Here is a 27040-nt window from a genome sequence, read left to right on the forward strand (position 1 = left end):
AAAAAAAAAGAAAAAGCTCAAGTCCATGCAATTAGGAATGAAAAGGGTGAAACCACAACAGATCCTGCAGAAATCCAGAGATCATCAACACCTACTTCAAAAACTTGTGTTCTAATAAGACAGAAAACAGAAGCAATAGGCAGATTCTTAGATACATATGAATTGCAAAGCTGAGTCAGGAAGAGAATTGAAAAATTATTACATGGTTTCTTCCACGAAGGAGTAGTGTAACACCTAAGATTACAATTTTCTTCATATTATATTAAGGATCACCACTTTACAAAGGAGAAAATTTTGAATCTACGGTAGTAAGAAATTAGCAAAATAAGGCTGCCATCTCTAGAGTTACTTTCATCAAAATTTTTGGTCAAAGTTAAAATTCCAAGCTGACTATTAATAATTCTCTTAATAAATTAATATGGCTATTAAATATTAAGTTTCTCTCCTCTGAAATTGTCATTAACTTTTTTTTCCTTTTTTGGAATGAAACATCAGAGTATCAAATGACTTTTCCGTTCTATTCGTTCATAAATGTGTTCTTATTTCTTGACAAGAATTTTATCTTTAATCTATGTCACATGCTGACATTCTGAAAAGTCTAGAAAACTTTGGTATGGCCCTGACTCGGGTGTGTTTTCACAGGGTCTGAGCAACCTCCTGAAAAAAGAATTTATCTGTTAGGAAGAAGGAACCAGGGATAACACATTTGTAACAATATCTTTGTCATTGAAAAAGAATAAGAAATTTGAGTGTAAAACGGTAGCTGTCACTCAAATACCTCTCCAGCCTGGGTGTATGTCTAGAAAGAGAGAGAGAAAAAACCACATAATTTTAAAAAAGCCTGAAAAATTAGTTTCACACAAAAACACCAGAAATGTTAGTATACAAGAAGTGCTAATTGCAGAACTTTCTGACAGATTGTAGCACGGGAGGAAGGGAGGCATTCCAATTCTTGCTCATTTATGTAAATACTAATATGGGACTTGCATGTGTTGGCAATTATTCCTGTGGGAAAAGAGTCTGCTAGAGAATGATGATGCCCAAAGGTACCTTTGCAAGCTCATGCAGCAGCAGCAAAGTGCCAAAGAGGCATCAGATACCTCTTAGATTTTCTAGAATACTTGGTGGTGAACACTGCAGAAACTGCATGCAAGTACTTACAAGATACGATGAAACTCATTTGTAATAATATGACTTAGTTTTATTTTAAGTAATAAATTCTAAAATTATAAGTAATAATATAAAGAAATACATAAATAATCTAACAGTAACATCATCTCTACCCACAAGTAGAAAATGCCTTAAATTTTTTCCTGCATTACCTTTTGTCAATTGAATGTGCAGCATTTGGGAAGGTAGACTGGAGGTGTGGGAAGAATTCTAGGTAAGCAACTCTTTCTCATGTGTGATTATAGTAAGGATATTTAATGACAGTGTCATCATTGTAAGCATGATACACGCAGCTGCCTACATACACAAATTGTTGGTGCAATTCAAATGTCACATCTGCCAGTTTCTGTTCTTATTTCTTCCACCAAGGGTTTAGTCAAGAATAAAAATGAGAACAAAATGTCCCTGACAGTAAAGACATAAGTAGGAGTCTCTCTGAAAACACTCCATCTTTTTCTCATCTAGGATAAAATAAATCAGTCAACATATGCATTTTTATAGCTTACCAAAGAAAAAGTAAGATAACCTCAGACTGAGGGTTTCTGGGACATATAAATATATGTTCTATGAATATATAAAATACATACATATGAGATATGTTCCAAATAGTATACTTTTGCTTACATGTATGTGCTTAATATTTTACTTTTTGTATATGCAAATACATTATAATAACTATTTTAATATATGCATATACATAATGATAAAAAAATAAAATATGCCTGATTTTCAGTATCATGTTTCCCCTGAGGTTGCTTTTGAATCATCACAAATATTTACATGGAATATTGTTCGAATTTAGAGCCATTGTTTTTCATGGGCAAACTGCTTTTATCCAAGATTAATAGAGGACATGTTGTCCTACTGATCGTATTTTTGAAATCCACAAATCTTTCAAGACAAAAAAATTAACATCTTCAGAAAGGTTACAAGCAAAGATGTGGAGCTCATGTGCTTGTTCAAGAAAATTATTTAGATTTTTCAAAAATAAAACATGCTTAGTTCTGGGCATTTACACAAATACAAATGTAAAATTATCACAGCCAAGGTGACACTAGGTCATCATGGCTACATTACCCAAAATTAAAAGCCAAAGTCACATCCAAATTGCATGACCCTCATGCTCAGTTTCATGAGAAAAGCATTAGATAAGGACCAAGGTCTCATCTTACAGGCAACACAAAAAGCAGTCTTGACCTAGGGCCAAAAATAATCGTTTGTAGGCAACATTAGAGAGAAAATTTAAAAATCCTGCCTTTTTCATGTTTGGTTTTTGACTGAGTTTGGAGACAGAATTGGTGCAGGCCTAAGTTTATGTAAAGTCAACAGATGCTAGGGTTTTCTTAGCCAGAGAAGACAGAAGAAGTAAGGAATAGAGAGGCAGAAGAAATGATTAACAGGCAGGTCAGTTTCTGCCCATGTACCCATGTGGCACAATCATGAAACATGAAATTTATCCTATAAATGTTGTGTACATAAGATTGGTTAATATCAGACTATATGTTATAATAAGAGCCATCCCATTAATTAGTAATTATTGATCTTAAGTCTGATACTTTGCTTTTCGGAAACTTAGTTCCCACATCTGAGTGACAGAATAAAAGGTACCTCTAAATATGTTAAATAAATTATGAAGAGTAAAATAGAAATTTTTCACATAAAAAGCTCTATGTGTATGTAAAGTGTCTCTCTTGAAAACTGCATTTAACAGACACGTGGTCAGTGTGTCCACCCACTTAAGCATAAAGGTTCAGGACATTCTTGTAAAATAACCGTAAAGAAAGGAATGACAGGAAAAAGGGAGAATGGGAAGAAAAAGAAAAAATAAATCAGACAATTCAGCTTATAATGTTTTCTATGAAGGAAAGAAATAAAAGAGCCTGATTTAAACTGATTTTGTTATATCTGGTTCTTGTCAATGGAGACAATGCTCTCTACTGATGAGCTTCTGTTTGAAAGATTGCATCAAATAAAATATAAGAAAACACTACCAATTTACTTGCTACAAGTTTAGAATTTGTAAAACTCAACAGGGGAAACACTTGTTTTACTGTTGGTAAGTATCTACTATGCTAAGAAAATAATATATACATTATCTGTAAAGCACTATATAAGGAATTTCTAACCTCCTGAGAATAAACTTTTGCAAGACTTTCTCAGGCCCTGTAGAACTATCATTTACATATAAATAATTGCCACCTAATTATAAATCATTTTGATCTGATCATTAAACAGCTCCCAAAGGGCTGCTAGTAAACAATTCTTTGTTTGACGAGTTCCAATCATTGTATTAATTAAAATTTTGTTGAACAAACAAGTTTAGCTTTAAGTAATTAATTAATGAATGTAATAGAAATCTAATAGTAACAAGAATGCAATTCTACAATTAAGGCTTTCACCAGCAGATTATTTTCCCAAGGAAATATGAATTACTGTGGTGTTAATGCCATTGCATTGTCTTTTGTGTGTGGGTTTATTTTGTTTGTTTGTTTGTTTGTTTGGTACTGGAGATTGAACTCATGACCTTGTGTTGGTCAGGCAGGCACTTGTGCTGCTGAGCTAGTCCCCCGTCTCTATTCTCTTGCTTTGCTCTTTAATTCTCAAATCATTCACACTTGTAAATTTTGAACTTCCTACTTCTTAACTCTTCAAAACATCTTTGTGACATGTTTGTTTTTAGCTTCCACATTCATGCTCTCTCAGGGTTTGTTCAACCTGCTTATTCACACATATTTAAATTTCACTGGGATGTGACCCTTTGGGCGAATGATTAACAATGCACAGAGAGTAGAGAAATAGACATTACAACTTCCTGGTCATAGCCCTGATTTTAAGACACAAGGACAATTATTATGAGAAACTTGACTGATTTCCACAGTATTTTTAAATCTATTCACTTTTCTATCTTTCATACTTAGAGAATATGCTTGGCCTAGCAGCTCTTTTCCCTAGGGTTGGTAGGAATTCTTGGAAAGGTTCCAGAAAGTATTTTAGGCTGGAGTTTGAAAATGTCCAGTTCTTACTCAGCCCTTAAGATTTCTCGTCTGTAAATACGGTGAGAGCAGTGCCGTCGCATCTGTGGCCCCATTCCCGATAGCCAGTAATTCATGTGAGCAGATCTCTCTCTGCGATATTTGCTTGGTCATGATTAAAAGAAAGCTGAGGTAAGAACAAAGAATTGTTACCTAGGAGAGGACCATCTATACACAGGGCAGTATGCGAGGAAAATAGAACTCAGGCGACCATGTGCACCAATTTCTTTCCCGCCCTGGCCCAACAACATCTGGATGCTGCCCTTATCATGCCAAGTCCTGCTCTTTTCCTCTTCACTGTGCTCTCTGCAGATGGTCACCTCTTGTTGACACAAAGCTCCAGTTGTTGGACCCAGTCCTAGAATGTTTAGGTGGTGAAACAAAACACAGAGGTTGTGTTTTGAATGTTTTTTAGAGCAACAGAATAAAGTGATGTCTGGAAGTGGGCAATACTCTTGGAGAACAGAACCATCATTTCCCTTGTCAGTGTTTTCTTCCCAACTTCAGTATCCATCACTACGCTCTAATATTCAGGAGTCCTAATGAACAGGAATAAATACCATAGTAGATAAATAGCGATGATTAAATAATGATGAAGTCACTGCAGAACAAATTTTGCATTTGTGGCCTGATTTGCTGGGCTTATATGGACAGTTTCTGTCTTTTTGCCTTTTGACAAGTTCTGCTGTTTTGATAAGTGTACTCTTTATGAAAATAATTTAAATTATTCTGATGTTAATTCTTACGTTTTACTATAACCAAGATAAAAACAGCCTCATAGGTGGTTAAGGCTGACACTCATGAAAGTTTCAGTGCATCATATATCAGTCTGAAATTGTGAGGGCACTTGGCCAAACTCTAGAGGCACAGAATCTGATATTTGTTAGCGTTTCCTGCTAGCTTTCAAAATGTTATCCAGTTTTCAGGTTACAATCCAGGATTCCTACTACATTTAATTTAAAATCTGCCAAAACCAATGTCAGTCTTTTAAAATTAGAAAATAAGGACTGACTCAGTTGAACATTGTGGTTTTCAAGACCTCAATATCTATCAGTGATGGACTACATACTCTGAACCAACTCATTGAGAAAAGCTAGAAAAATTCAATAGAGATAAAAATTATCTACTTGACGGCATCAGAGAGATGATAGAACAATTTTAAAAAGAACAATTGGCTAAAAAGAGGGGAGGGTTGTCCTAATAAGGTCAGTCCATCTAACAGGGCTCATCCTGGGACAGCTGAGGACTTCAGAGAGTTTCTACAGCCTTAAAAATGTAAGTGCTTTTTTATACATTCATCAATTGATGGAAATTTGGGTTGTTCCAAGATTTAACTATTAATATTGTGCTGCTATAATCATGGGTGCAAATGTATCACTGTGATATGATGTTTTCAATTCTTTTGGGAAGATAGCCAGAAGGGAAATAGCTGGGTGAACTGGAACCTCTAGTCCCAGTTTTTTGAGGGATCTCTCACACTAATTTTTACAGTTGTTGCACCAGTAGTGCAGCCCCTCTCCCTACAGCCCCTCCAATATTTGTTATTGACTGTTTTCTTGAATGATAGTCATTCTTTCTGGAGTGAGATGGAATCTAAGTGTTGTTTTTATTTGCATCTCTTGAATGACCAATGATGCTGAACACGTTTTGCATATATTTATTTGCCATGTGTATTGGAATACTACTCAGCCATAAAGAAGGACAAACTGGAGACTTTTATAAGTCAATGGATGCAATGTGAGACCATACACATAAATAACATAAATGAAATAAATCAGACTCACATATATAAACATCATAATGTCTCCCTGGTGGGAGAAACTGAAAGAATAATTAAGGTCTAAAATGCACAGTAGATATTGTGAAATAGGAAGGAATTGTTCAAAAGGAAAAAGGAACCAGAATGATGAAAGGAGAAAGAAAGCAGAGAAAAGGAAAAATGCAAATCAGGTATACTATTAGTGTCTTTTAGTTCATTAAAAGGAAATATCATTTGTGCTAATATTAATTGGAGAAATTTATCCCCGTATTTTGTATCCTAATCAACTACTTTAAAGACAACACATGCTGCATTAACTATTGCTTTTTTTCCATTATTTTGTCATGAGTTTCGTTTTATTTTCTTTCCATAAAATAAAAATATTATTTTAAAAAAGTGTAGGGCAACCCATTCAAGACTCCTTCTGTCTTTCTTCAGACAGAAGCTTTCTTTCTTGTAATAAATATATTCTTAACCTCGTAACCTCCATTGTTTCTAAAATTCATTGATTTTAGAGGACACAAATTTTTTATCAGACCTCCAGTAAGCTGGAAATTTCTTTTCTCTATAACATTTGGAGGTCTTCCACTGAGACCATTGGATGAAGGTAAGAGTTTGCTTTTGTTTCATAGACTCTGGACTGGGGCTAATTTAGGTAACAAATTTTATGCTTCAAATTTTGCTCTGTCTTTGCCTGTTGTTTTAATTACTTGACATAATTGCCTGTGATTTGTCTTTGCCCATTGTTTATAATTGCCTTGTCTCTGATATAGTTTTGTTAAAATAATGATAAATCTAAATTAAAACATGCAAAAATTATAAATTTATAATTTTTTAATGGGACACTTTATTTTTTTCATGTACATGTTGCATTTGAATTAGTTACTAAATTTACTGGTGCTCCTTGATTGACTTTATTGAGACAAGAGAGATCGAGAGAATAACATTAGAATGCCCCTAGTAGAGTTTAATATAAGCTTCTATAAAATGGATTTAAACAAAATCTAGTTCAGACAAAAAAATATACATGCCTACAACAAAACTGGGCCCCCTCTCTACTGTTTAAATAACACTAGGCTGGTGGCTGGCTTTAAAGGCGTAGAGGACAGATTTCAGTGAGACAGACTGACTCTGATCTTCCTCTGCACTCTAGAGGAAGGGTCAAAGCTGTTCTGCTTCAGTTTTGTTTCTTTAGCTTTACTTCCAATCATTTCCCCCACTTTGTACTTTCCATTCTATAAGTTTGAAAAATTAGAAAAGAAATCTGGACTGTTTCAACCTTTTTCTCTTACTGTGTTAAGTCCATAGAAAATAAGCATTTGCTAACACTGAAGATGGGAAGTCATCTTTGATGAGGAACACATAACCCATCTCTGGGTCAGATGAGACTGTGACTTTTGCCTGTCCAGGAGAGCACACATAAAAGCCATGTTGTGGCTTGGTGTTCTGGGCAACAGTCTCTCTTGGGAGACTAAACGTGAAACACAGTGGAAAGAACCAACTTGTGGGTGAAATCAGAAGAAACAATATCCAAAAACAGCATACTTAGGTGAACACCTTTAGACTAAGGGAGACTTTCCAGTATTTCATTTATATGAAACTACTTCAATAATAAGTTGCAGACTTTAAACCTTTATTGTAAACTTATAAAGCACTAGACAATAATCTTGCTCAGACTTTCAACTGTTCCTTATAGGACCTTGACAAACAGTGTTTACTCTGCCATCTAATTAATCACTCCTACAGCAGCTGCCACTTGTAAAAGCAGAGGACGGTTTCCCCGCATGTCTTTGGTGAATCCCTATTGAAGCCAGTGGTGGCCAATGGAATCAGTGGAATGTTGACAAGACAGACAGCTGGATTCCTTTCTGGAAACTGATCTCTGGTTGTGTAGGCCAATAGAACTGAGAACAACTGAGGGGTTATTGCGAGGACACCCAAGGATTCCTCAATAGAAATTGACTCCCAGCTACAGACAAATCTCCACTTATCTAAGCTTATTTCTGTGCTAGTATATTAGAAACGCTCCCTAAGCTTTTCAGTAGATTTTAAAATCACTTACACTACTTCTCCCTTCAGAGATTAAACTGAGGCAGTTTGCAACCATTGTTTACATTTTACAGCAGCTAGCAGGGGAATGATTTCCATTTGTGCCTTACCTATGTTAATTAAGAGTAAATAGCCTTTTCTTGTATGTGTGCATAGAAGACTGATATGCTTTTGCTAATATATAAAATGTGATTGTTAGATAATAATTTATAAATTTAGCCTGTGAGCTTCAAAGATACAGATATTTTAGTAAAGCATAGCCATGTACTGTTGCTAGGAAATATTGCTCAGGTGATTAGATAGGTAACACAACTGACTCGGAGGCTTCTTTGCTCCAGAGCCCAGGACTGGAATTCCCCAAGTCATTTGTTGCCTTATCTATCTCAAGAGGTGATCGCCTTCATGGCACAGCCAGAGAAATCCTCTTTACCAACTTTCCTTTTTACATACAGCCTCTTCCAATGAACAAAAGCAATAGTCTATTACAAAGTTATGCTTCTTTCTTTAAACATTCCTGTCATAGTAACTCATGAATGTATTATGGAAACAAAGTCTATGAGCTACTGAGAAATATAAAACGGCCTGTACTGTAGGGAGCTGTTGAAGCTAGAGATTGATCACATGTTTGGGGTTAAAGCAAGCCCAGAAAAAACAGAGGGACCAAAACAAGCTAGATAAACAAGTTGTTACAGCACCAAGAAGGAAAGGAGCCCAGACCTGCCAGGCAAACAAGTTGCTAGGCAGTGGGCTTGAAACTGACAATCTTCTTTGGAGGGTACAAATAAACTTGCTTCACTGGGTGAGCAGTTCCTTTCCTGCCATCAGGAGGATAATGGCTCCACCCAACCCCAGTTTTGTCTTTTGTTTTTTTATTTTCTCATCCACTCATAGTCCTTAACCCCAAGAACCTCAGGAGCTGCATTGGGTCACAGCACTATACCAGTTCCAGGGTGGACAGGCTGGTTGAATTTTGTCTTCTACTCTTTAAGACAGCATCCACATGCCCTGGAGTGGAATATCAAATAAGAATAAGAAAAGAATACATGATTATATCCTTTTTGCATAGATAGGTAGCTCAAAGCCTCTTGTACTATAGGGTTAGAGACATAGATCAGCAAAAGGTCCTGAGTTCTATACCTGGTACAAAAAATGTTTCATACCCTATGTCTTGCTTTTTTACATTACAGACATGGGCAGCTCAGTGTCAAAGTCCTTATTCCAGTGGAATGCATTCCTAAACCCTGGAAGACGTTAGAACCTTCCATGTTGAAAAAGAGCCACTTGACATTTCTCTGCACACGTGCATGGCCTACCCACCCTCTAGAGCCAGAATGGAACGCAGAGGGAAGTATTAATTATGATATTTTTTTACTACTAAAGGCAAACTGTAAAAATGAGAAAATAATGGTTAGAATTGTTTGATGTTCAAACTTTTTTAATGTTAAGAAATAATTCTTATTTATACTTCCAATATAATTATAATCCTTATGAGACTGTCCCCATTCATAGGTCTGTTTCTCTTAGTGACTTAAAGCTAGAACTAGGAAAATTTTCAGATGACCCTGCTAAGTACATCAGTGTCTTAGAGGACTGACTGAGCTTTATGAGCTAAATTGGAAAGATGTGATGTTAATCTTAAATCAAACATTGATTCTTGCTATTGCATTTGGAGATGAATCTCATATTGTTAATTTTAGAAGGTCAGAGGATAGCCAGAGGAACCACTCATTCCCACTGAAGCACAAACAGTTGCCACCCAAGACCCCTACTGGTCTAGCAACCAGACAGGAGATTAGAGCAGGAGACATTTTCAAATGTGTGCCCCTGAAGGTCTAAGAAGGACAAAAACTAAGCCTTCTAGTTATTTTAAATTTTCAGCTATTTTTTAAGGAGAAAGTTGAAAACCCCTCTGACTTCTTAGATAGTTTACTGGAGGTACTGATAAAATACACTTCCCTAGATTATGACTCAGTAGAGTAACAGATTTTGCTTAAAGACTTATTACCCAGTCACCCCAAATATTAGAAAAATTACAAAAGATAGCCTTTGCTCCAGAGAGTTCACTTGATACTTTAGTTAAAATTGCCTCCTTAATATTCTATAATCAAGACTGGGAGAAGTCCAAAGAGAGAAAACAAAGAGACCAAAAGGTGGCTGCCTTCATTATGGCCTTAAAAGAAACAGATCTCAAGTATCAAATGCTACTACTGTGCAAAGTCAGGCCATCTTAGGCCACCTTAGTCGGCCACATAAGAGGTCACCCAAACCACATTCTGACTGTAAAAGGTGGCCATTGGAGGTCAAACTGCCTTCTGAGGCCAAGACCCCAGAGTTCAAACCCATGCTATCAGTTGGTCCTGAAAAGCTAAAGGGCCTCAGGGCACTTTGCCTCCTCCCTGTGGCCAAACTGTCAGCTCTACCAGTCACCTCTGCTGAGGAGCGCTGAACAGTCATGACAAGAGGTAAAAACCAGCCTAGTGCTGGACATTGACGCATGTCTCTTTGTCCTCAACTCTGGTCTTCCTTCTAGGCCTCGCACCTTAAACAACAGTCAACAGAAGTATGTTACTTGAACTGTAACTGGGAAAACTTCCTCTTCACTTATTCTTTTTAGTTATGCCTAAAATCCCAACTCTAATTCCAGAAAGAGTTAATCCTGTGTAGATTATATATATATATATATATATATATATATACACATCCAAGTTGTCAACTAATCAAAATGCTGAGACAAGTGTTTTACAAATATAGTACATATTATTGTTCATATATAAAAACTTAAGAGTTTTTCACTTGTCAAAATAATGTATTAATCTTGTTTTCATACATTATCAAAAATTTAGAGATAATTATACTTAAAGCTAGAGGGACTTCAGACTCCATCAATAAAGAGACCTAAGTGTCAATAAGTTATGACTACTATCCTTTAAACAGTTTCTTTTTTCCTTTTTATCAGTACCTGATCTGGCCTGCGGACCAGTTTGTGGGTCTCACCTGGAGAGGGGATTGGGGATGGGGACAGGGCAAGAGAAAAGAGAGATGGAGACAGGATGCGATTCCAATCCAGTCTCGTTTATTTTCAAAATGGCTACCACTTATATAGGGTGGGGGGCGGGCCAAGGGCAGGAAGAGGGCACAGAGTGTTATCTGATAGGTCACCATCACATCCGGATATATGATGTAAGCAGGAGAGGATTATGGGTAATGTAGGCGGACATGAGGATCATGGGAAATGTAGGCTGACACACAAAATGCCCTCAGGCAGGAGGGGCAGGGCAGCAGCAGCTATTCAAAGCCGCTCCCTACAAGTACCAGGGATCGAACTCACGACTGCTTGCTTGCAAGGCAGGCACTATGCCACTGAGCTAAATCCCCAGCCCCTAAACAGTTTCTAAACTTACCTGTCAGCTCTAATGGTGTTGATTTGATTACACATGTCTTTGTATACTTTGATTATACATGCTTTGACTAAAGTTTTCTCTTGCCCAGAAAGTGCCAAACTCCAAGGCATCATACAGAAGAAACCAATAACAAAAACTAGATTTCTTTTAGATTCCTTTTACTCAGACCACCAAATCTTGTCCATAGAAAAAGTTACATGACACAAATTGAGGCCTTAATTAACTGTAGACAAGTTTTAAATGACACCACAGCTGGTCTTTCTCCTAAATAAACAAAGGCAAAATTAATGAGCAGGTCATCCTCCAAAATCATATGGCATTAGACATTCTAACAGCAGTGCAAGAGATACTTGTAAATTGTAAAAACTAAATGTGTGTACATTTCTGACCCTTCTGCTAATATCACAATAACTGTTCAAGATATTAGATGACAAATCAAGACATGTCAGATTCCAAAATTCCCTGAACCTTCCGTATCGTCCTTATGGGAAGCCATTACTAGGTCCTCCTGGTAAAGATCTTTGTTAATTGTACTCATAATTAGCCTGTTGATTCAATTATTTGGTCCATGTACATGTGATTGTTTATTTGGCTTTGTTTCCTTCAGACTTAAAGCTGCATGCCTACCCAAGATGAAAATTCCTGGTGTCTATGGAGGGCCTTTGATGGAACCTCTGCAGAGTATCCCTGACTGCCAAACAACATCTACAACCTCCTTCAGCTTGAAGAAGCCAAATTGATCATCATCCATTTTTCCCTCATGGCAGTTTGGGATACTTCTTCAGCAGGGAGAATGTTAAAAGCATCTAAGTGTTAGTTAGAAATATTATAGGGAGTCAGACAGGGCTGGACCTTCAAAGGAGTCAATGCAGAAGACATTGGAGGAGAGAGACATCTGCAGTGGGCCAGATCTCAAGACAGAAGGCAAAACAAATGCAACCACACCCTAAGTATAAACATCAGGGATTGATATTCTAAATAGGTATTGATCACCTTGAGGAAGCCAGGAGTCACCATCCCAAGTCCCTGCAGGAAGAGTCACTACTCTTTAAACATGTTCCCTTGCTACATGACTCACTTCCCAATTTGTCACCAATTTACTCAATTTTACCTGAACAATTAATCTTATTGGTTGAACACAGTTCTGTCCTACCTCACGCCTGCCTGCTTTAGGAGTTTTCATGTTTTCCCCATCTGGGACCCTCTTACCTTGTGATTTTGCTTCATAAAACTTCCTAGAAAAGACAGTGTTTGGCAACCCACTTGGGACCCCTTTGTCTCTCTCTCAATGGAAGCTTTCTTTATCTCAACAAATATATTCCACTCTTTAAAAAGTTATCTGAAAAAAGTGTAAAGGCTGAACATAAAACTTGGTAAACTACTGACATCTTAAATTTGGATCCCAAAATACTATACTTTAGGAGTAAGTGGCTCTCTTACCCTGACTCTAAACCATTCAGATTACTTGGAAAATCTCAAACAAAAAGTTGATTAAAACAATCCATGATTACCAATGTCCCCAAATTCTTAGAGAAACAGACAAAAACTTTCTAGAGAAACATAATAGTGTCCTATACTCCAAATTATTTCTAGATAAATTTTTGGAAAACAAGATCCCATACACAGCGATGAAACAAAGTCTATGAGTAGATAAGACAATAAGAAAAAGAACCAGCCAAAAAGAATAGACAACAGGGAACATTCACAACCAACCTGCTACACGTCCTGTGGGAATTATTAGATCTGAAAGCCTTCAAAATTAGTTCTAAAATATTGGATTTCAACCAAAAGTTATTGGCTACTGTAACAGTTACTGGCTACTAGATAAATTGAGAAATACAGCTATACGTATGAGATTGTCTCTGCTTTTAGAGTAGCGGAAATTTTAATAGTAGCCAAATATGTATGCAGGGCTGGGGATATAGCTCAGAGGCCTGAATGCCTGCCTGGCAAGTGCAAGGTCCTGAGTTCAATTTCCAGTAACAAATAATAATAATAATATAATAATTCTAAGTATGCAGTTTTCTTCTTGTATTTATGAAGCTTTCACAGAGAGATTGCTAGGATCAACGAAAGAAGGAAAGGAGGAAAGAAAGAAAGAAATAAGAAAGAAGAGAGAATGAAAAGAAAGAAAAAACAAGTGCCAATTTCCATTAGGCATACATGCAAGTGTCTTAGATAGGCATTCATCAAAGAATATCAGGCATTTTTCAAAGAATGTCAGTAAGAAGTGTAAAATCAGCTTGTACTCACTGTAACACTGAAAAATACAATTATTAGAGTAAATATTAGAAATAAGGGAAGCATACCAAAGTGGAGAAATCGGTGACTTGCCTGAGAAAGTAATAACTGGGGTGTGAGTGACATGTAGAACTTACTGTTGTCTTCTAAAATGATAGCACAGCTCCTTGGCTGCTAAAACCATTAGCAGCTCTCTATCTGCCATGAGATAACTTCCTGTTAAATGTGACTTCTTATTAAATGTTCCTTCTCTTTTTGCCTGCCCTTGTCAGCCTAGGAAAGGAAGAGAAGGAAAGAGAAAATTCAACATACTTCCCCTTTAAACACAAGATTCACTATGTATGTTAATCCTTCCCTTTATCAACACACTGAATTCTTACATAAGCCAGAAGGGAAAGGTTTCTTCGGACTGTTTTCAGTAAAAACTAATGAAGAGGCTGCTGTAGCTCTTAACAATTACTTTAAACTTTGAGATTTTCAACAAATTTGGGGAGAAGAAGAAGTGTATTCATTATCAAGGCACATCTGATTTCTTAATCGTGATTCAAAACAAAATTCATGTCACGACTGTTGACTCCAGCTACGTACCCGACACTGCTACATTCTGGGTGTGCGCAACTCCTTTAGCCTCTCATACTTCCCTCATGCTTCCCTGGCTCTCCCAGACTATTGCCCCCAAGCCTGGGGGCTGTTGCTTTCTACTTGGTCTGCCAGAAGCTCCTTCAATTTTTCCTGATAAAAGTAGGCATCTGTTCTGTGAAAATATTCTTCTTTTGTTATATCATTGCTTCTTAATATGTCTATTACTAAAGATAGTAATTTGAAAATTAATTATTGAATTTGACAAAAAGTTATTATTTATAAAGACATAGAAATTTCTGCCCTTCCAGAAAATTTAGTTCCCTTCTTTTTAGTCTAGGAGCTCCCTGGAGTGAGAGGGTGTATCTTATTACTTCATGTTCCCAGACACAAAGTTAGTGTCGGGGGAAACCAAAATGTGTAACCCCCAAATATAATGGCTTGTTGGGAAGAAAGCATTCAAGAAGTGCATCTTGCAAAGTTTTCTGCCTTCCATTTTTCTAAAAGTGAGACATAGACTCACCCAGACCAAAGATACCCTCCTCTTCTCTCTACTGGGTACAAAAAAGCTTAACTACTAAAGATTTCTTCAGGTATTTTTAAAGTACAGATAAAATCACAGGAATACACGTGAAAAATATTTATAACCAGACTTTATTGCTACTTATTTGCCTTCCCATAGTTTACAACTCCTAGAGACTCTATATCCTTTTCCTTTGTCTTGAAACTCCTCTCAAATTTATTGTTCTATATTGAGGATGTTATATGAACTGAAATTCAAAGCTATTTCTCAGAGAACAAATCATTACCTGTAAAATATACATACTAATAAACTTGCACTTGTTTTTCTCTTGTTAGTCATCTTTTACTATAGGGATGTGTCCCAAATGAAAGTCTATTGTTGAAGGGAAAAGAATCATTATTATTCCCGTACATCTGTAAGTATAAAATAAAGAATGAGTTTGTGAATGTAAGTGTCATGAAAAGAAGAATGCATATATAAAACCAGCAATTTAAGAACATGGAAGAGATTTTAACTAAAAGTTACAACGAACAGTTTTTGGAAAAGGTGATATTTTATCTAAGTTTTGAAAGAAGGTGTTATGCATTCAAATGTGTCAACTCCATCCTAATGGCTACTACCTCAAAATTCCACCTTGTTTAGGACAAGAGTTATTGTAGATATAGTTAGGAGGAGTTGTTACCCACGTAATTCTTTAGAGGGAGATCACATAATTAAGAGTAGATGAGTCCTAACCTGTATGACTAGTAACTTTTAAGAAAGGGAAATTCAGATACAGACACACACACATAAGAACACCAAATAAAGATGTGTATAGAGGTTGAGTGAATGAATCAGAGGCCGTGGAATAGCAAAGATTGCCATCAAAGCACCAGAAGCTAAGAGAAAGAGACAAGGAACAAACTTTTTTCTTATACCCCTCAGGGGGAAAAAAAAAAAAAAAAACCCGACACTGCTAACATCTAATTCTAAATATATTTCCTGCAGAACTCTGAGGTAATGCATTTCTGTTGTATGAACCCACCCATCATGGTACTTTTTTATGGCATCTCTAACAAGATAGTAAAGGAGATAAGATTTCTTCAGTTAAATGAGGGCAGCACAGTAGAGTTAAACAAAGTGTTCATGGGGAAGAATAGCAAAGGTCTTCTAGGAACAGCTGATTCTCACAAAAGACATTGTATGGGGCAAGGAGTAAATACAGTTGATGCTCTTACTCCTGGGTTTCACATTCATAGATTCAACCAACTTCAAATACAAAATAGTAAAAAAATTACATCTGTACTAAATATGTACAAACTCTTTGTTGTGATTTTCCCCTACACAATGAAGTATAACAACTATTGTACATTTACATTGTACCAGTGTCTGACTTTCTCATTGCTTTGGTAAAATACCTGACACCTACAAGTTAAGGGAGAAAAGATTTATTTTAGCTACAAATTTCAGTCCATAGTTGGCTGGGTCCAAAGCAGAGAAGCATGAGAGAGGGGCATGGCAGAGAGAAACAGTCCATAGAAGGGCTAGAAAGAGACAGCGAGCCTGCCTCTTTCTTTTCCATCATGTTTTGTGTAAGCTACAAGCTTATTGGTTAGTGCTACCTACACCCAGAGAGGCACTTCCCTATCCAGTAATTCCATCACCTACATCTATCTTAACCCAATCACTTGACTAAGCTAATTATCCCACATTCATAACCTAGCTCATGATCCAGCCACCTCACAAAATTCCCACTGATGAATGCATAAGTGTTTGGTGTGTGTGTGTGTTTAGATACAAGCCATAACAATTAGGTATTACAAGTAATCTAGAAATACTTTAAAGATATACATAGTCATATGCAATTTTGTATAAAGGACTTGAGAATCCACAGGAAGTCCTCTCCCCAGCAATCATGACAAAAGACGTAAATGTCAGATGTTAAGAATATTTTTCCTTAATTTTAGACAATGGGATATTTAACACCTAGTTAAATGCAGAGATTTAGCAGTCACCATCCAATCATTTATTTAACCAGTCAGCATTTACTCTGTGGGGAGAGTTTTGATCAATTGCAGGAGTATTGGGTGTGGGGAGAGAGACAATAACTACATAAAACCAATAAATAAATGTCATATCAAGGTAATTTTCATGGTAGGAGGAAGGTGTAATAGAGAAGGAAGACAAATAAATAAATGCCAAATATTTAATATCAATTGAAGAAGAATGAACCAGGCACTGTGAGACCTGGATGGAGTAGAAGGAGACAGAGTGCACTGTTTGAGAGTGGTGAAGAAACGTTTTTCTTTGTTTCTTGCAGGAGGCTAATTGAATCTAGGGAGTTCCCAGTGAGCTACGTTCCCAGCTGTTTTTATGTTTTATTTTGAGACAGGGACTCACTAAGTTACTTAAGTTATCCAGACTGGGCTCAAACTTATGTATGGTCCTTCTATCTGAGTTTTTCAGTGTGGTGGGCTTACAGGCTGTGCCACTGGGGCCCGCTTAGGAATTGGTGCCCGAAAAAAAAAAAAAAAAAAAAAAAAAAAAAAAAAAAAAAAAGGAATTGGTGCCCGGTGAGATCAGCAGGACGTGGGAAGTCAGTCCTACGGTAGTGAGAATTAGCAGTGACTTCCCTGCAGATGGGGGTTGGAATGGGCAGGTTTTGGTGTTGTAGGGAGCAAGAAGGAATCAAGGGTGGCTGCTATCCAGGGAGTAAGGGGGAGGGATTTAGCAAATGTAAGTCACCAATTTGGGGAGAAAGTGGGCGGTAAAAGTGAGGGATGATGAGACATAATGAGAGCTGCTAACGCTTGGCTCTTTTCTCTGAGGTTGCACATGAAAAATGGACCACTATGAAGTTAGTGCCCTCCTGCCTTGCAATGGCCAAGAACATGTGCTGCTGCTTTGGTTAACACACTCAAATGAATGGAAAATCTGATGATGCGCCCAACTTTTCCGATGAAGAAAAGCAATTTCTATTCTCCTGGGTGCATGGTTAGTAATTTTTAGTGAAAGTGCTGGATTTTTTTACTTTGGAAGAATGGTGAATTATTTAAAAACCCTCAGCTTCATTTTTTGTTCCTTGTCACACATATTTTTTTTCATAGCACTTAATGCATAACAGTCAGGAAAACTTTCCAAATATTAGTATAGGATATGTTGTGACTATCTTAAGAGTCAAGTCAGCAACAGAGATGATTGAATATTTACATAATTAGAAACCATGGTCAGAATTTAAATAAATCATTATGGGCACTGTCTCTACAAAAAGCCTTAAAGCTCCCACCTAGATGCAAATTAATGCAGAGGGAATAATGTCACCAAATTACATACAAAACTTGAACTATAATAATTACTCAGCCCTCACTCAATAACCTGGCCAGTTTTAAATTACAGAGAAACTGTACTTTGCAGGTATTCATGCCTATCATTTGATTAACATTTACAAACAAAAATTACTTCTCACAGCTCTCTGGTGAGGCATGAAATATTCTTTTTTTCTATTCTAAGACAGAAAATTTACAAGAGCACTTTGAAGATTTTTTAATGATTGCACAAAAAATTCAGGGATAAGGCAGAAAATTGAACTCAGCCTTGTGCTCTGTGTGAGAGGATAATACTCATTTCCAACTTCCCAGAGGTCTGAATGCTAGCCATAGTGACATACCTTACCTGAATGCCATTTTTAAAAAGCTTGCTGAGAATGTAGTAAGGAACATTCCTGCCCTCTCTTATTCTTATTCTTACTCTTACTTAAATCGAGCACATCCTCATTAGGATTTGCTTTAGGTTTATTGGGAAGGGCTAGGTTTTCAATTCTGAACTTTTTATCTAACTAAAAACTGTATATGAAAAGAATATCCAGTAGAAAATAGAAAACATTTTTGAAAATAAAGACATACTGCATACTGCCTCTGTCTAGATGACATTCAAATAATTCTGTTCTCATTTTTGAGAGTATTCCTTTGAATGGTGAAAGCAAATGATTTAAACTGTCTATGACCATCTCTCTCTTCCAAATAGAAGGTAGGATACATGGATTTGAATTAGAGAGATTGTACAGCTGGGAAGGACTTAGAGTTATCTAATTTAACCTCTTTAACAATCTCTGTACAAGGATTTCAGTAATTTGCCCCAGGTGATATATAAAAAACGTAGCCTGGAAATTAAATAGCAGCAAAAGCTCTGGCTTGAAGTTTTCTGTTCAAAATGAAATATTTAAACTTAAGGAATAAATTAAATTGTGAAACCCTCAGTCCTGGCCTATTTAATGAAGTAGTTCAATAATACTTCCAAGATATCACATGTGGAATATATTCAGCATGGAAAGCTTACTAAATGTTAGCTGTCATTATTAGGAAATAGTTTTCAACTGTGTGTAGTGTCACATGTTTATAATTCTTACCACTTGGAAGACTGAGGTAGGAGGATCATAATGGAGGCCAGCATGGGCAACTTAGCAAGACCCCCTCTGTCTTGAAACAAAAAACAAAAAGACTACGATGGATTTAGTTGTAGAGTGCTCTTGGGTTCAATTTCCAGTACTGCAAAAATAAAAGAAAAATAAAATGAATAATTTTCAGCTGCACATAGATATTGGCGAGTTCTTGAATGTCTATATTTTTTACATAAAGACCTTCAAAGTCAGTACTTTGACAAGAACAATTGCCTAGCAATGAAGCCATACGAAGATTTAAGGACATACAAAATGCATGGTAACTGTACAACCCTATTAACTATCACAGACATTAAATGAGTATCTGCCATGATAGGCACTCTTTTGCTAGTAGAATTTAACGATACCTGAGATTTGGCTGGGAGTGTGTTGCTGAGGGCTTCCCTGAGGAGTGAGGGAGTCTGAAAGTAGCTGAACACTTGAGTGTTTGACAGGAGCACTACATGGAAGAGCTCATGCACTTCTCTAGAGACTTTGTCTGCCTCTGAGCTGATATGGCCTATGCAAACACTGACACCACACTGTATCCTTCAGTGTTGCAAAAGTACACAAGATAAGTCATCCTATAGAAGGAAGAAGAAGAGAAAAAGGGAGACTATTTCAGGGTCTGGACTTTCCCTTTCACTCACTGGATTCTGCACTTTGTCCCCATATTTTCATAGCATATATCATGAAAGTTAGTTGGTCATTTGTTTAATGTCTATTCCTGTGGAAGACGTAATTCAGTAGAGACTGTATCTGTTGGTTAATTGGTGCTTCTCAGAGCCTACTCAGTGTCTAACGTTTAACAGACACCCAGGATGTGCAGGTAAATAAATGAGCGCACAGGTAAATTGGGTGACATTCAGCTGCAGTGTCAGCTTGATGCTTTAGAGGCATCCAGTGAGTTAGTAAATCACACTTCGGGCTGTGTCTAGGTGGGTAACGGAGATATAGCACATGGGTGCTGTATCTGACCCCTAGCCAGTTTCTCTCTGGCACTGCTCCCTCTGTTGCTTTCCGGTCACATGACCTAAGCAGCTTTGCCCCACCATGGCATTTCTGCATGGAGATGACCATGTACAGAAGTCCCTGAAGCCATGAGTCAAAGAAAACTTTTCCTCCTTTAACTGTGGGGTGCTGAGTGCTGTGTTCCAGTATACTCTCAGATAACAATCAGGAAGAGCACCCTCAAAACTTCCTTTGCAATAAATACATGAAGAAATGTTCACTATCACTGGTCATTTGAGAAATGGAAATTAAAACAGCATTAGAGATTTCATCTCACTCTGGAAAGAATGGCTGCCGTCAAGAAAACAACTGACAACAAATGTTGGCGAGGATGCAGGGCAAAAGGAACTCTTTTCCGTTGTTGGTGGGAATGCAGACTGGTGCAACCACAATGGAAATCAGTATGGAAATTCCTCAAAAAGCTAGGACTGGACATTCCATTCAACCCAGCTATTCTCCTCCTAGATATTTTCCCAGAAATTTTGAAAAGGTCATATCACAGAGATATATGTGCACCCATATTCATAGCAGCAAAATTTGTGGTAGCTAAATCTTGGAAACAACCAAAATGCCCATCAACTGCCGAGTGGATGAAAAGATGTGGTATTTTTATACAATGGAATACTACTCAGCTATAAAAAGGATGATCTTGAGGCCTTTATAGGTAAATGGAGGCAACTTGCAAATATTCTCATTAGTGAAATAAATAAGACTCACATGAGTAAATATCACATTGTCACTCCAGTGTAAGAAACAATAAAAACTGACAGAATAATGGGATCCAAAAAGTATAATAGATACTGTGAAAGGGAAAGGGAAGGAAAGTGCTCTAAAGAGTATAAACGTATGCATGGTGCATAAGATAGATGACCATATTACTGAATTTCTGTTGGAACATTGAACAGAGGATTTGTACTATCAATATTTGAGTGGCTAACCACTATTTATGCTTTGAGTCTGTGACTTTGGCAACTATTTTTTAGGACAACAATGAGAAATGTAACAGCTATCAAGTCTACAAAGATAATTTTTTTGAATTTGGTATTGTTCTAAATTTCCTTTCTTCTTTTCTATTTTCATTAATAATAATCTCTATATTTGAAAAAAAGTGATCAATGTCTTATAATAACTATTGTTAAATGTCTTTCATTCTGTTTTAAAAACCTCTACTGTCATTGTTTTGAATCTGCTGTTATTGTTTATGCCTTTTGTTTTTCTCTTCTGACTTTTCTCTTTTTTAAATAAAAAAAAAAAAAAAAAAAAAAAAAAAAAAAAAAAAAACTTCCTTTGCAGACTGGGGTAGGGTTAGGCTACAGGGGAAACAAACTATGTGTTGAGTAATGCCTTGTTCCACGAATTTTGCAAATTGTTTCAAGAAAACATTGCACTACTTCAAGAAAAGTGGGCAGGAAAATGGGCCAGCTGATTTCTAACAATCATATTTATCCCACTTCAAGACACTGAATTTGTTTCCTGGTTCCTTTTCCTGCTGCTCATCTGGGAGTGCTCAAATTTAAGTCATTTTCACTAAGCACTAATTAGTCAATTAGGAGCTGTCAACTTTTTTTTTTTTTTAAGTTCTCGAGGATTCATGCATTCTTTCCTATGTGTTCTATTTAGGAATGACATAGGTGACTTATGTACGTGGAAATCCTGTGTTTGTAAATAGAGAATAAATAGGAAAATCTTCCTATTTCCTCCTGCTTTTAAAATCACAGCCTCTGACCATGCCTCAAAGTGTGTAAAACTATTTTTTTCTCCTCAAAAATCCCCCTCCCCAAACTGACAAAGAAATACAGGTTTGGATAAATTGCATAAGCAATTAGAGATGGAGAGGAAAGAGACACAATTTCTAGTTTCTGTTCTGTTTGTAGTCTGTGATACACTTAGATTGATCATAATACTGAACTCAGAGATAATTGAACTGAAATAAAAGTGGCAGCAGACCATCTCTGGGATCAAAGTGCATGTGTGAAGAAGTTTTCTTGTTCCCAGCTCATTCTAGATAGGCCTGTTCTAATTGCTCTGCAACTTATGAAAATAGTAGCAATCGGATTACATAATGCATATAAATTGCTTTTCACAGTGTCTGGTATTTAGTTATATGCTGAATTAAAAGGTAGCTTGTCATAGTATGACAACTATTTATTGAGAATATTGCTATGTAGCAGACATTATAGTAAGTGCTGTGATTTTAAGGATTACTTTTATCCTAATAAGGAAAGATCAAGTTGAGAATGTTCTAGATAAATGGATGCACCTTGAGACCATACTCTTAAGTGAAATAAATTGGATAACTGTGTTCAAATATTGTGTGTTTCTCCGGTTTGAAAACTGAAAGTGTAAATAAGGACCAAAATGTAAAGCAGATATTGTGAAGTAGGAAGAAAATATTCAAATGGGAAGGGAACTAGGGAAGATGGGAGAGAAAAGGGAGGAAGAAAGGGAGCAGAAAGAAAACAGAAGGAAAGATGGAAACAAGCTTCTGTAAATGAGGATGGGATGAGGGGTGAAAGGGGAGGGAGGGGAATGGGAAATAAAAAGAATCAAGCTATACCATGTGCAGGTTCCCTATCATGAATGGAATCATCATATATATATCTAAAATGTACCAATAAAATTAATTCATTTTTAAAAAAGAAAATGTATTCAATTCATTCCCATTTTCAAGTTTCATTTTTTTAAACTTTTACTTGTTGACTTTTAAAAATTCACAATAAATTCTCCTAAAAAATTCTTTTTCCTCTAACCTTGAGCCACTGAGCCCTAGAATTATTTTGAGAACTGTGTTTGTTAGTCAACTTGCTTGTTGCTGGGACAAAATATCTGGTACCTGCAACTTCAAAGAGAAGATGCTTATTACTGACTCATGATTGCAGAGGGTTCATTCCATGGTTGACTGGCTCCAAGGAAGAAATGCATGGCCAAAGAGCCTGGCAAAAATTTGCTCAATCTCTGGCAGCCAGGAAGCAGAGGAAACAGGAAGGGATGTGCTCTGCAAAGGAATCCCAGTGACCCGCCTCCAGCTGGGCCCCACTCCTAACAGAAACTTCATCTTTGAACTCCTCCATAAATTAATCCGCTGATGAGTGTTGCACCCCCACGATCAAAGCATCTGCTAAAAGTTCCATCTCTGAACACAAGAGACTCTTGGGAGATATTGTAGGTCTAAATCTTAACAAGAAAAAATTATTCTATAGAAGTAGGACCTGTCAGAGCCTCTGTTCTTGCCAATCAGCAGCAGGAGGTGACTTGGGCTTGTACAATCAGATGTTCCCACCTCGAGCTTTGAATCTTGAGAGAACTGGACAAACAGATAGAAGCTATTGTTATTATATATTGATGTTACCCTCAAATTTATATGTTGGAAGCTAACCCCCAGTGTGATAATATTAAGAACTGGGTCTTCAGATGATCAAGTCTTGAGACTCTGTGCTTATGAATTGTATTATTGCTCAAGGGGACTTCAGAGACCATTAGCCTTTCTACATTGTGAGGATGTATAACAAGGCACCCTTTATAAATCAGGAAAGCCTTCACCAGGTATTGAGCTTGATGGCACTTTAAATACTGGACTTCCTATCTTTGGGAACTAGGAGCAAAAAAGTTCTATTTTTTTTTTTTTTTTAACCATGGATCAACCTCACGCTTGCCAGACAGGTGCTGTGCTACTGAACTATATCTCTGGCCCCTAAATTTCTGTTTCTTACAAACTACCCCATCTATGGGTGATATTTTTTGTTACAGCAGCCCAAATGGACTAAGACATACTATGTCTGGTAGTAAAGTTGTGACGGTACTTTTTTTTTCTTTTGTACCGGGGGCCAAATTCATGATCTCATGCTTGCCACGAGGACACGTATGCCACTGAATAAATCCCTGGCCTTGTGATGCTGCTTTGATCATGGACTTCTCAGACTCCAGCACTATGGTAACAAATTTTTTAAAAAAGGAAAGAAAATATATACTAAGTTCAGTAAATGTATATTTGGACCTATCTTGATATTTTTAGGTCTTAAGGCCAGAGCGATGATTTTATTTCCATTTCAGCTCTGATGAGTTTGGAGCATAAAGATGACTGTTTCATAAAAACACACATACCAAAAAAGGCCTTCAGGAAATATTTTATTTAATTCTTGATGTATTTAAATTAGAAAGTATGAGTGACTAAAGATGAAAACATAATCATATAAATCAGTAGCCAGTGACAGCCATAAGTAAGCAGTCAGACACTGGGTCTAATTTTTATAGCCTCAGTCTTTACCCTATTATTCTGTCCTATGTAATGGAAGAATAGTCGATTACAAATTCTGTTTCCTCAAGGCTAAAGTTAGCCTCTGTAAAAGGTAGTTGGGATAGGAAGATGCAGAATCATTAGGTGGCCTTCTCAGTCAGTCCTTGAGAGAGATCGCACTTTAAACCATATGAAACCATCAGTTTTGTGGCCTGGTGGAAGCGAGCTATGACTTAGGAGCTTTTGCTCTAAAAAGCATCTCTTATCTTCTACTACTTCACAGTGTTTGTTCATTTTATCTCTAAAGTCTCTTGTAGTTTTAGTTTTGTTAGTGATCACTTAATACTTTACAGGAAGAAACTGGAGTTAAGACCAGGGATCAGCATAGAGGAGAGAAATGGTAGTATTAGGCAGCGGGAAACTAGCCTTAGCATGCCATGTAACACAGAACAGTACAGAAAGGCAAAACTGAGCCTGATCAGAAGAAGCAGGGTAACATCTTCCATTACCGCTTCTTGTGTCAGCTGTGAGATCTCCTTGGACTGTGTTTCTCAGGAGGAAGCATGGTTGAGGTGGAACTGCGATACTCTAGTTCTATTCGAAGTGGATCTGAAACGTCCCCTAAAGGCCATGAGCTAAAGGCTTAGCTGCCAGCCTGGGGTGCTATTTAGAGAGGATTAAACCTTCACACTGTGGGGCCTAGTGGAAGGAAGTTAGGTCACTGGGCGCATGCTCTTGAAGGAGATCTTAGCAACCCAGGCCCTTCCTCTATCTCTCTGCTTACTGACTGTGCGAAGCAGGTGGCTTTGTTCTGTTGTCTTCTCCCCACTGATGTAAGCCCAAAATCATAGAGCCCAAGTAACTGTGAGTGGAAACTGTTAGCCAGAATAAATCTTTCCTCCTTTTGTATTTGTCACATACTGAATCACAGCAAAGATCAGTGAAACAATTGCTTTACACCAAGAGTCTCTAGGGTAGCCTGAGAACTTCCTTGACCTCATCTTGAACATCTGTCTTTTAATGGAAAGGAAGAATGAGAAGACCAAGATGGATTGCATCCAGGCCTTCTCAATGGAGCTGAATGAATTCAAGCACAATTCTTAGGCTCTTTTAAGCTTCGATTTCCTTATCTGCAGCAAGAGGATAATTATAATGATCTGCAAAATTCTTGAATAGTAACAGTATTATTCTTGTTTGGAAGTGCAAAGCAACCAATCAATTATTCACAACCAATATTATTGTAATTGTTCCTGTTCCTGTTCTCCATTATTGCCACACTGTCTTGAGGAACCATGGGATGCTTTGGGCAGCTTTGTGGATGTGAACCACTCTATATGGAAAGATTACATGGGAAAGCTTCCAACTAGTCTTCCATAACATTTGATAAAATCGAAACATTTCCTCCAAAGAAGATGAATTAACTTCACATTGTTCTCAGAAAAGAGTCTGTGCTTTACCTGACCTTCAAAGAGAGAGTGTGTCTACATAGTTTTACACAGGTTATCGTTCCTCACATAAAACTAGGGGAAATGGATGAATTCTTTAACAGCATGCATAGGGGATTAAATGAAATAATATGTAGGAGGCGTACGAAGGGGTTCTGGAGACACAGCTACTGAATGCAGTTTCTGCCCTGTGCTGAGCAGTTCGAGTGTTCAACTCTCCAGAACCAAGCATGCGCTGCAAGATCAACCAACCAATAAAGTTAAAAGCAAAAAATAAAACTAGGTATAATTATTTCAGTGTAAAATTTCAAGACAGAAATCATCATATTCTATTAAAAACAAGAGTTTCAAATTGTTTAGCAGCAACATGAAATTAATAATAAAATCACTATAAAAAAGAGACTGATCAATAAAGAATCACTAGGCAAATGCAAACACAAAGAGACTAGGTACAGCAATATTAAAATCAGTTGACATGGAATTTAAGGTTAAAGGAACTAATCAAGTTAAAGAAGAGAGTACCATGTTAGGAAGGAGTCCGTAGGAAAGCAATCAGAGAATTGAGCAGAAGCAATATTCAAATAAATGATGAACAATAATTTTCTAAAACTGATGGAAGACAGAAAGCTATTTATTCAAGAATTGTTATGAACCCTGCTCAGGATAATAGAAAAACACACAGAAGTGCAACATAATAAAACAGTGTGAAATAAGCAAAGATAAGAGAAAAGCAATGAGGCAGCCAGAAAAAATGTGGCTATTTTAATGCAGAAAAATGACAGAAACTGAAGGACAGTGGAATGATACCTTTCACAAAAGTGAATAATGCAGAAACAAGAAAAGGGAGAGGGTACAGAATTTAAAAGTTGTAAAGTTCTAACACTGCTAAGGATGTAGAAAAAGCAATCATTTATTATACCGCAATAAGATAAGTTATTATATATGCAGTATATTTATGCTGCCTACAGAAACATGATTGAAGATAAGACTCAAAACAAAAGATAGGGAAAATGACCTATTATACAAACACATTACAAAAATGGTAGCCTCGCCTTCAGACAGTGTGCGACTGTAAGGAAAGGAACAATATTTGAGATCAGAAGAGACATTCCAACATGTGATACACTAATAGAGCTCAGGGGCAAGACACCTGCCTCTCTGACAGAGAACATGGTTCAAAAC

General features: G+C 37.0%; 1 long non-coding RNA gene across 1 annotated transcript in view; it reads right to left on the reverse strand.

Moving 5' to 3' along the window:
- Window positions 1-11067, reverse strand: part of LOC134477161 (uncharacterized) — a 30443-nt gene extending 19376 nt beyond the window's left edge. The window contains exons 1-2 of the long non-coding RNA XR_010049072.1: window positions 10970-11067; window positions 8951-9015 (exon numbers count right to left, since the gene is read on the reverse strand). This is a non-coding gene — a long non-coding RNA (uncharacterized LOC134477161). The remainder of the gene's footprint in view (window positions 1-8950; window positions 9016-10969) is intronic.
- Between the last annotated feature and the right edge of the window lie 15973 nt (window positions 11068-27040).

Source organism: Cavia porcellus, unplaced genomic scaffold (genome assembly GCF_034190915.1).
Source record: "Cavia porcellus strain 051 isolate PalLab524CR breed Dunkin Hartley unplaced genomic scaffold, mCavPor4.1 scaffold_8, whole genome shotgun sequence".
Lineage (NCBI taxonomy): Eukaryota > Metazoa > Chordata > Mammalia > Rodentia > Caviidae > Cavia > Cavia porcellus.